At 33.1% G+C, this 9,896-nt stretch overlaps 2 long non-coding RNA genes across 2 annotated transcripts; both read left to right on the forward strand.

Moving 5' to 3' along the window:
* Positions 1 to 610: 610 nt before the first annotated feature.
* LOC149196360 (uncharacterized) lies at positions 611 to 925 on the forward strand. Its single transcript, XR_016254120.1, has 2 exons — positions 611 to 743; positions 824 to 925. It is a non-coding gene; the product is annotated as an uncharacterized LOC149196360 (long non-coding RNA).
* Positions 926 to 7,230: 6,305 nt separating this feature from the next.
* On the forward strand, positions 7,231 to 8,269 carry LOC149196361 (uncharacterized). The gene is made up of 2 exons (XR_016254662.1): positions 7,231 to 7,665; positions 7,787 to 8,269. It is a non-coding gene; the product is annotated as an uncharacterized LOC149196361 (long non-coding RNA).
* The last annotated feature ends 1,627 nt before the right edge of the window (positions 8,270 to 9,896 follow it).

A 9,896-nucleotide genomic window follows, 5' to 3' on the forward strand; every position in this document is an offset into this window, starting at 1 on the left:
AGATAAGATTACAATAAGATAAAATGGGAGAAGGCAGCAATTATTGATTGTCTTGAAGTTTCTTTGTTTATTCAATCACTGTACCTAAATGAATCTATTTATCTTTTAATTATGTTGAAATGGGACGAGACCAGATAGTTTGCATTTGGTGCATCTACATGCAGTTTATTGGGTCAAATCCTACAATATATTTTTGCACAAATAGATTTGTCTTTGTGGTCCTTTGATGACCACCTTGAATTTGCCTTGGAAACACCACAACTTGCTATTATTAGCCTTAAATATAGTTTTAGGGGATTGACTTAGTTGTGTCTCTCCATGAATGTCATTTGTTTTACTTTTGCTTAAACAACTCTGCTTAAATTATTGCTGTCAGTCCTTGCCTAACGACAAACTACTCTTTATCTCATATATTAAGGAAAAGAAATAAAATAACTAATGGTTATGTGTGTCTGTGTGAGAGAGAGAAAGAGTGTGTGTGTGTGATAGCCATTCATACTCTAACCCAAGAAATAACAAACAAGGATACAAATAATTATTGTTTTGTCATGAAGGCTTTTACAGGAAGTGAACTTTGGGCCTTATTATGTTGGCATGCAAGTGTCAAGGCTCAAGTTGCATCAATTGAACAAGCAACTGCTGAAACTCCTAAAAAGGTTGAAGCCCCAGTGGCTGTTGTAATTGGAGCTTCAAGAGGAATTGACAAAGCCATTTCTCTGTCACTAGGTAGAGCAGGCTGTAAGGTGCATACTTATATCATTGCCTACTTAATAGATGCAATTACAATGGTTGTTTGCACTCATTTATGATAAACTGTTTACAGATTTATTTATTAGAAAAGGAAGAGGGGACAAATGATGCAACAATTGACGTGATGCAACTTTCTCTCTTGTTGCTTTCGATGAATATAATGCATGAGGAATAAGGCGAGTTGTTTTTGCACTATTAGGAGATGCAATATTTTATTTTTGTAGATGGTCTTTGTTTAATACATGAGGTTTTTTCATTGTGTATTCATAAAAGTCATGTATGACATGACAAAGGAAATGCCTTGTAATTGTAAGAAGGGAAAAGCAGAGCGGGGGGATTTAATGTAATACAGTTTATCATCTTGAACATCCACTAAGGTCAACGATAACACATGCTAACTGGTACCCTTCGAAGAATTCCAAGAAAAGTGCAACAAAGAAAAGATGATAAGTTAGTATAAAAGCCTACCATCCCAAATTTTAATGTCTGATGTAATAAATGATGCATTGCTAAAGGAAGAGAGAATAATTTAGTAATCTTCAAGATTAGTTTCAGCAATGCTGTTTCATAATCTTGTAACCCCCCATACTGAATTCATAATAGTTTTTTTTGGCAGGTTTTATGGGCCTTATTTATGGTACTTATTTACTACTTTCAATGTATCTTGAGCATGGCATATTGACTAGTTGTGGATTTCATTCTTTATTTGATTTGCATTGTACTTTAAATAGTCCAACAACTGACTTTTGTTAGGTGCGACTTGAACTTTTCTCTTAAGTTTTAACAGGCGATGTGTGCCATCTCCCTTTGGAAGATTCTATTCTTATATATGTCTGGGAAATTTCTTTTGTTATAGATATTGGGTTCATTTTTTTTAGCCCTACCATGTATGTACTTTTGCAATTTTCTTTTAAAAGTTGTCTTGAGATATTTTTATACGGCTGGGCAATTTTCTTATGTTATAAGCTATTGTATTATCAAATCTATTGCATTCAATGCCCTGTTTCTAGTAAAATTTGCTTGCAGGCATTCTTGATTAGGTAAGAAAACGATTTTTGCTTGTTTCTCTTTTTCTTTGTCATCTCCCTTTGGAGTCTGCATTCTTATATGTGGTAAAAAATGCTTTTGTTAAATATTTTGTTCTTTGTTAAACCTACCATGTCTGTAGTTTTGCATTTTTCTTTTGAAAGCTATCTCAAAAACTTGTGTTACAGTTGGACAGTTATCTTGTGTTATATGCTACTTAATTATCAAATCAGTTGCATTCAGTGCCCCATTTTTGATAAAAATTGCATGCAAGAATTCTTGATCACATAAGAAAGTGATATTTTTCCTGTTTCTTTATTTATATACCTCTGTTACAAGCACTAAGTGCTTTATGCTTAATTTGTTTCCTAGCGTTGTCATCGAACTTGTTTGACATGGGTTGGGTATTTTCTAATTGCTTGTGTGTTTCAAATCTATCTGTATGTTGACTACCTTCTACTGTTTAAATGAAAAGTTTAATCTCAGAATTGGGCAAGTGTGTAGTAGCAAGTACTGTAGGATTTTCTTAGTCTTTGATTTGCAGAATTATGTATCATATGTTTCTTCTTTTGAAAATGCACATGATGCATCTATAATAGTAGACTTCTTTCACTCAATAGACATGTTCTTCCTCAATCTGTTATAATGAAATTCATTGTACTCCAGGGTCCATACACGAAGAAATACACATGGTAACAATGATATCATTTTGTTGATAGGCTAGGACCCCATACAATTGATTACACGTTATGTATTTGTACCACTCAGATTCTATTCATATTGCTCCTACAACACAAGCATTTAAATTTAGGGTGCGGCTTCATACTTTGAACATATGAAAAATAGACACTCTGACCACTTTCAAGTACCATCCATTGAACTCAGTTACTATTGCTGAAGTTGCCAATTATAGTCTTGTATCTGTATGTTTCTAACATGGCATAGCTCTCAAGATGTTTGACATGTCATCATATGATATAACTTTTGATTACAAGTGATTTCATTATGAACTTTGAATTATCATAATCCTACACCTACCATTTTTTAGATTAAAATGATTGCTGACCATTTATACTTAAGATGATAGTGATTTCTCGAAGGTATCCCAGCATCCTGATCTCTTAAATAATAAAAACTATCCAAAACTCAAATCTGGGTTATTATAATTAGTGATCATTGATCATAGTTCTTATTCCAGTTTAAGAAGATGCAATATACACTATACCGTTAATATATCTCAGTATCTAGTATTAGCGTTGCCCATCAGTTTGTAACTTTGTATTATCGATGTGCGGTATCATGCTGTTTGTATGAAAGTTTAACTTTTACCGTACTTAGATTTCGTTGTGTCATGTTTAAGGAAAATCTTTCATAACAGTCGTGTAGAAATGTGTCTTCTTGGTTTCATATACTTCTTAGTTGCAACTATCATGACAAGAAACAAACAAATTCACAATACCATCATTACTTTGATAAGTAAAGTGAGACAACTCACAATTTTAATTCCTTTCAGTTCAAATGTTTTCTCTGTGAAACATATATTCACTTGAGTCCTGATTAATCATTTTTCTGTGAAGCTGGCAGGTTTCTAGCCTCTTGAATGTTCAATTGCATCACTTTACTCAAATACCTCTTCTTGAAAAAATATCAATATTTTGGATTTCTTTATAATGCAACTCTCAGATCTCAACTGTTTATCACACAAGGCTTTACTATGTTATACTTGAAAAAACAAGTATAACATTCAGCTTACTTCTTAAGTCAATAATGATAACTTTCATGGATGTTTGTATTTCTCCAGACTTGCAAATCAAGGATGCTCATTCCATATTCCCATGCACATTTCTCTAGATAAAAATTACTTGATATAAGGGGATGAGAGAAATTTAGATAAGTTTCTTATACAATATAATTAAGCAATTCCATCATCATAAATCATAAATTTAAAATGTGGACTTAAACTTTCAAATAGAATTGAACAAACTAGAATGTAATATAATCCATAACACATAATCACAAGTTATGAACAATTACGTTCCTAGGAACTATCTACTAATTGATTATGAAAAAGGGACAATCCACCCACCAATAGGATTGCTATTGCGCCAACTCTCATTGTAATAGAGGTCAGCCCCTAAGCAAAAACTATGAATCCATACTAAAACAATGGGTCGATGTTGCTTCATTATTTTTTATAACTAAGTAATGCAAATGCATGCCTAATAATCATTTGCAGTTGAGTATTCCCAGCCAAAACAAGATCTTTACAAACATTAATGACATTTGTTTGAGGGTGCTATCCCAATCCCAACATATTCCAAGAAGGATCAATAGGATGGACATGACCATTGAATGCAATCAATGTTGGTGGTAGAGTCCATAAATTCCAAAGTGGTGGATTTGAAGTTAGATTCCGTGCATGCTTAGTGAATTGTTAACTTGTAGATCTAGATATAAAATACCAATGGTAATCCAAAATTTATAAGCTAAGCTTGATCAAATATTTGAACAAACAAGGATAACATTCAACTTACTTATTTAAGCCAATAATGATAGATTCTGCAAAAATACCATGTTCATGCTTAGCGAACTGTTAACTTGTAGATCTAGATATAAAATACCAATGGTAATCCAAAATTTTTAAGCTAAGGTTGACCAAATATTTGAACAAAAAAGGATAACATTCGACTTACTTCTTAAGCCAATAATGATAACTTTCATGGATGTTTTTCTTTCTCCAAGCTTGAAAATCAAGGACATTCATTCCATATGTGCATGCACATTGCTCTGGATCAAAATTCTTTGATATAAGGGGATGAGAGAAATTCAGATAAGTTGCTTATACAATATAATTAAACCATTTTGTCATCATAAGTCATAAATTTAAAATTCAAACTTAAACTTGCAAACATAATTGAAGAAACTGAAATGTAATATAATCCATGACACATAATCACAAGTTATGAACACTTACATTTCTAGGATGAATACACTAATTGATTGTGAAAAAGAAACACTCCAACCAAACATAAACTCCTTGTTGCAACAACTCTTATTGTAATAGAGGCCAACCCTTAAGCTAAAACTATGAATCTAAGCTAAAACAACGGGTCGATGTTGCTTCATTATTTTTTATAACTAAGTAATTCAAATACATGCCTAACAATCCTTTGCAGTTGAGCATTCCTAGGCAAAAATAATAGCTTTAGAAACACTATTGAGGTTTGTTTTAGGGTGGTATCCCAATTCAAACATATGCCAAGGAGGATCAATAGGATAAACATGACCATTAAATGCAATCAATGTTTGTGGTAGAGTCCCTAAATGCCAGAGAGTTAGATTGGAATTTAGATTCTAAAAAAGTACCATGTGTATGCTTAGCGAATTGTCAACTTGTAGATCTAGATATAAAATACCAATATATTATGAAAAAATACCATGTGCATGCTTAGCGAATTATTAACTTGTAGATCTAGATATAAAATACCCATGGTAATCCAAAATTTTTGAGTTAAGCTTGACCAAATATTTGTACAAACAAGGATAGTGTTCGACTTACGTCTTAAGCCAACAATGATTACTTTCATCAATGTTTGTCTTTCTCCAAGTGTGCAAATCCATGATGTTCATTCCATATGCCCATTTACTTTACTCTAGATTAATATTATTTGATATAAGGGTATGAGAGAAATTTAGATAAGTTTCTTATGTAATATAATTAAACCATTTGGTCATCATAAATCATAAATTTAAAATGCACACTTAAACTTGCAAATAGAATTGAACAAACTGGAATGTAATATAATCCATGGCACATAATCTCTAGTTACGAACACTTATATTTGTAGGACGTATCTACTAACTAATTGTGAAAAAGGGACACTCCATCCAACCATAGGCTCCTTGTTGCACCAACTCTCATTGTAATAGAGGTCGTCCTTTAAGCTAAAATTATAAATCCACCAATTTGATTTAACTATGGTTGAGTTAAACTCTCTTCATATAGTCCAATTCCTCTATTCATAATCAATTCTCAACCTACAACAACCCCAATCCACAACATTCTTTCCTGTCTACTTGTAATCCAAGGAATGGGATCAGTTTCACCAATCAACAATCCATTAGGCTAATGCACTTTCTTTTAGGGCTCCAACATATGATGGCCAACAATTTTCACTGTTGGAATTCCAAACATTTTGAATTGTAGATAACTTTCACAATGATATCAATTTTCATTACAGGTAGTCTTTATTACATTCATAAATATTGCACTATAACTCAACATAATTTCTACATCAAATATATGGTTGGTTATATAGTCAGTTTGTTTTGTCCTTAAGTGGATATACTCTATATACTATCTACTTTCACCTTAGGCTATAAAAAACTAGATTCCTTATCCAAACAATTCTCCCAACTTAAGTTTTCTTTTTAAATAAAATAACTCAAATTTATAATTTAAATATTCAATTAAATAGCGTAACATATACTCTTTCCTATGCTACAGACTTAAGACGTTTCTTTTGTAACATATTGTGCAATTGCTAGTATTAATATTATTAGATTTAATAACTTTGGATTAATAATTTGAGGAAAGGTTTGTATCTAGATGGATTTAATCCCTTTCTAGGAATGATAGATTTGTGGTTAGATGGATCTAGGCTCGTTTAAAAACTCTATTACTTAATATTTATCACATCTTCAAAATATATTAAAATAATAACATTCATAAAATAGAAAATCATTTCTTTGATAAGAATAATACATATTTATGTAAACCACCAAATTCCGAGTCTGAATCTCGTGTTCCTAACCAACAAAGAATGTAAACATTCATAACTCATAAATTATATATATGTCATTACTTATACACATCAATTAAGAAAGTTTTATATAACGTTTTTTTAATTAATCAATTTAATTAAAATGATGAAAAGAACATAACTATTTTTGAGATAAATCTCAATCTTTTATTTGTGACTATTAAAATATTTTAGAATATTCCAATAAGGTTTCAAATCTCTATCACCCACCTACTTATTATTGATAATTAAATTAAAATTTTACGATACCTTATTCTAAAATAATAAAATCTCATAAAATCTCTAATTATTCCCTAAAATATGTAAATGGATGGTGACTGAACTACCCATTACAATAAGTATTCTAAAAAACAAAGTAATTTCTTTTCAAATTGGGATATCATAAAATAATAGAATTGGATCTTGTCAAAATATCCCCACTGCCTCCCCTATCACTTAAATTCTCCAATATTACATAATAAAAAACTTTACATCAAATCATTTGCATAATTATAACAACACCACCTAAAAAAAATTCTAATATACAGTCACATTAAAAGAAATCACTGTAATTAACAAATCGTCTACAGTACTCTTTTAGATATATACACAGGTCTAGCAATTACGTTTAATACTGTTGTTCCAATGTCATTAATACCCTGCTTAATGTCAGAGGGTTTGATTTTATGGTTGCATACCACGTGGCTTGATTTCCAATACCGATTTGTGTTTTCCTTGTCGCTGTCATCACATGGAATGACATGTCTGATACGGTTGATATTAATTCTTCCTGCCCATCCTGTACGTGGCCCGGTCAGGCCATCCGTCCTCACCTGCTCCACTTGGATACCTCGCCTCATCAACGGAACAGCTCGTTCCTCGCGATCCAACGGTGGAGCTCTTCTCGGGCTTCCCTCTTCTCCGGATTGCTATGGGATTGACCTCATTCGCTATGTTGTTCCCCAGCGGAGCCTGCTCGGATAAGGGCTTTCCTTCATTAGCTTAGAACATATGGATGCTCAGTTCAACGCTGCTGAAGTCTTGACCATTTCTACCTTAGAGTCCAGCAGTGGATAGTTATCTACAGGTAATTAGTTTGTTTCCATTTTTGTAAAAGGTTATTCTTTTCTTCCGTTCTTTAGCTGTATGCGATATTTACCTCGCCAGACCCTCTAATCGATTTTCTTGTGACTGCATTTACCACGCAGGTTGCAAACAGGTTGTTTGGTTGCAGAATTGTGGCTCTCAGCCTTACCCAGTGGGAAGGCGCTTCTTCAACGTGGGTCTTCATCCACATCCGGGTAAGATCATACTCCGGTTGGGTGTTCTCTGGCTGAAAGTGGAAGACTTAGAGCGTAGGTTTGGCCTCAGCCTTCTGCTATTATTATGGTGTCCGCTAGTTTGACGGCATTTTGGTCTTTTAAATGTTAGGGCTTTAAGGGGTTTTTCCCCTAGGTTGTATATATCTTGTACTATGAGGCTACGACCTCGCTTCTATCTCAGAGTTTGCTACTATTCAGTACAGTGTAGTTCTCCTGCTGTTTTCATCTTGTATTATGTGAGGTTTTCATTTATAAATGTTTAATAGTTTGCCATTGTATTGAATGTTCTGGCACAAGACTGAAATAACACTTGCTTGCTTCGAGCTTTGATTCCGTTATTAATAGATTTATGATTCTGGGTTTGGCATTCTTTGGTCTTTCAAGAGAATTATATGATGGAATATTTATCTGGTTGTGTTTCCGCAAACTCGATAATATGGTTTTGGACCTGCGTGTTTTCTGTTACCATCTATTTAATTTTAATATATCAGAAACAAGGTTCTATGGTGACCGACATTTAGGGTCTTAGTCCTTCCACTTAACGGCTGAAGGAATTTGTTAATTTATTACCAGGGTTAGTCTTATATCACTCTTCGGAAGCTAATTCCATTGTAAATGGCCGCCCTTGATACGCCGAATTATGAAGAGTTATCAGCAGAGGGTTTCATCCCTCAGCAATCTTCTGGTTCGACGTGTAGAGTTCCGAAGAGGTTTATCAGTCTCTGAAAAATCCGAGTCCCTTCAGGGTTCTATTCTTTTGCACTTAATTTGTTTCCTTTTTTTACATGCATGCAAATCTGTTGTTTGTTTTCAACTCTTTTTCAGAATGCACGAAATATTTCTTTGGGTTACAGGGGGTTTATTATTTAGAAATTCCAGAACAGGGTCCTGTCATTCTTTAGCATTCAACAGTCTTCTTTTCTTCGATTCTTGTATGGTTTAGCCAGGCGGTCATTAACACGCTCTGTCACTGTAGTCCTATTTAATTTAGCATTTTACAGAACTAATTTTAACTTTCTTAACACTGAGAATATCTGTCATTCTACCTGTTCCTAAACAGAGCTGTAACAATATTTCTATATATAGATGGTCTGTCAGACTAAACTGTAAAATTATTTCCTTATTAAGGTGAATTGACGATACAGAACTGAAATGTCTTTTTCTTTCTTTTAAAATCAATACAGATTTGTAATATCATTTTCTTTCAAGTAATCTGTCAATACAGAATTAGAATATCATTTCCTTTCATTAACTGTCAATACAGAAATTATAATATCATTTTCTTTCAAAGCTAACTGTCAATTTTACCAGGTCCTATAAAGATGACAGTACTGTGTTTTTTTACAATTAACACCACCAGAATTCACAATGGGATAATCCCACCTTGACAGTCGTTTCTTCCTCTAAAACCCTTACGTTGAATCAAACTCTGTAGTTAAATGTAACTGAGTTCTTCTATAAAAATTGATATACTAGCTAAGAATTTTTAGAAAAACTATTTGCTTGCATAACTTTCTTCTAACACGGTTCAATAATATCAACAAAACTTCCAGAAGATACCTCATACCTGAGTTGCTTTCATTCAAGTCAACTACCCAACCCTGAGATTGTCTTTCGAGACCAAATCTCCCCCTAGCTTGTTCACAAGACCTTCAGTCTTCTGCAATTTGCTTGCTAGAGGCCGCATTTTTGTAACTCGGCTCTGATACCACTTGTAATGACTCCACCTAACTTTTTTTTTCTAATATACAGTCACATTAAAAGAAATTACTGTAATTAATAACTCGTCTACAGTGCTCTTTTAGATATATATGCAGGTCTAGCATTTACGTTTAATATTGTTGTTCCAATGTCATTAATACCTGGCTTAATGTTAGAGTGTTTGATTTTATGGTTGAATACCATGCGGCTTGATTTCCAATATCGATTTGTGTTTTCCTTGTCGTTGTCATCACATGGCATGACATGTCTGATAAGGTTGATAGTAATTCTTCCT

Source organism: Pinus tabuliformis, chromosome 2_2 (genome assembly GCF_031772625.1).
Source record: "Pinus tabuliformis cultivar Carrire ecotype Pingquan chromosome 2_2, CPIR1, whole genome shotgun sequence".
Taxonomy (NCBI): Eukaryota; Viridiplantae; Streptophyta; class Pinopsida; order Pinales; family Pinaceae; genus Pinus; species Pinus tabuliformis.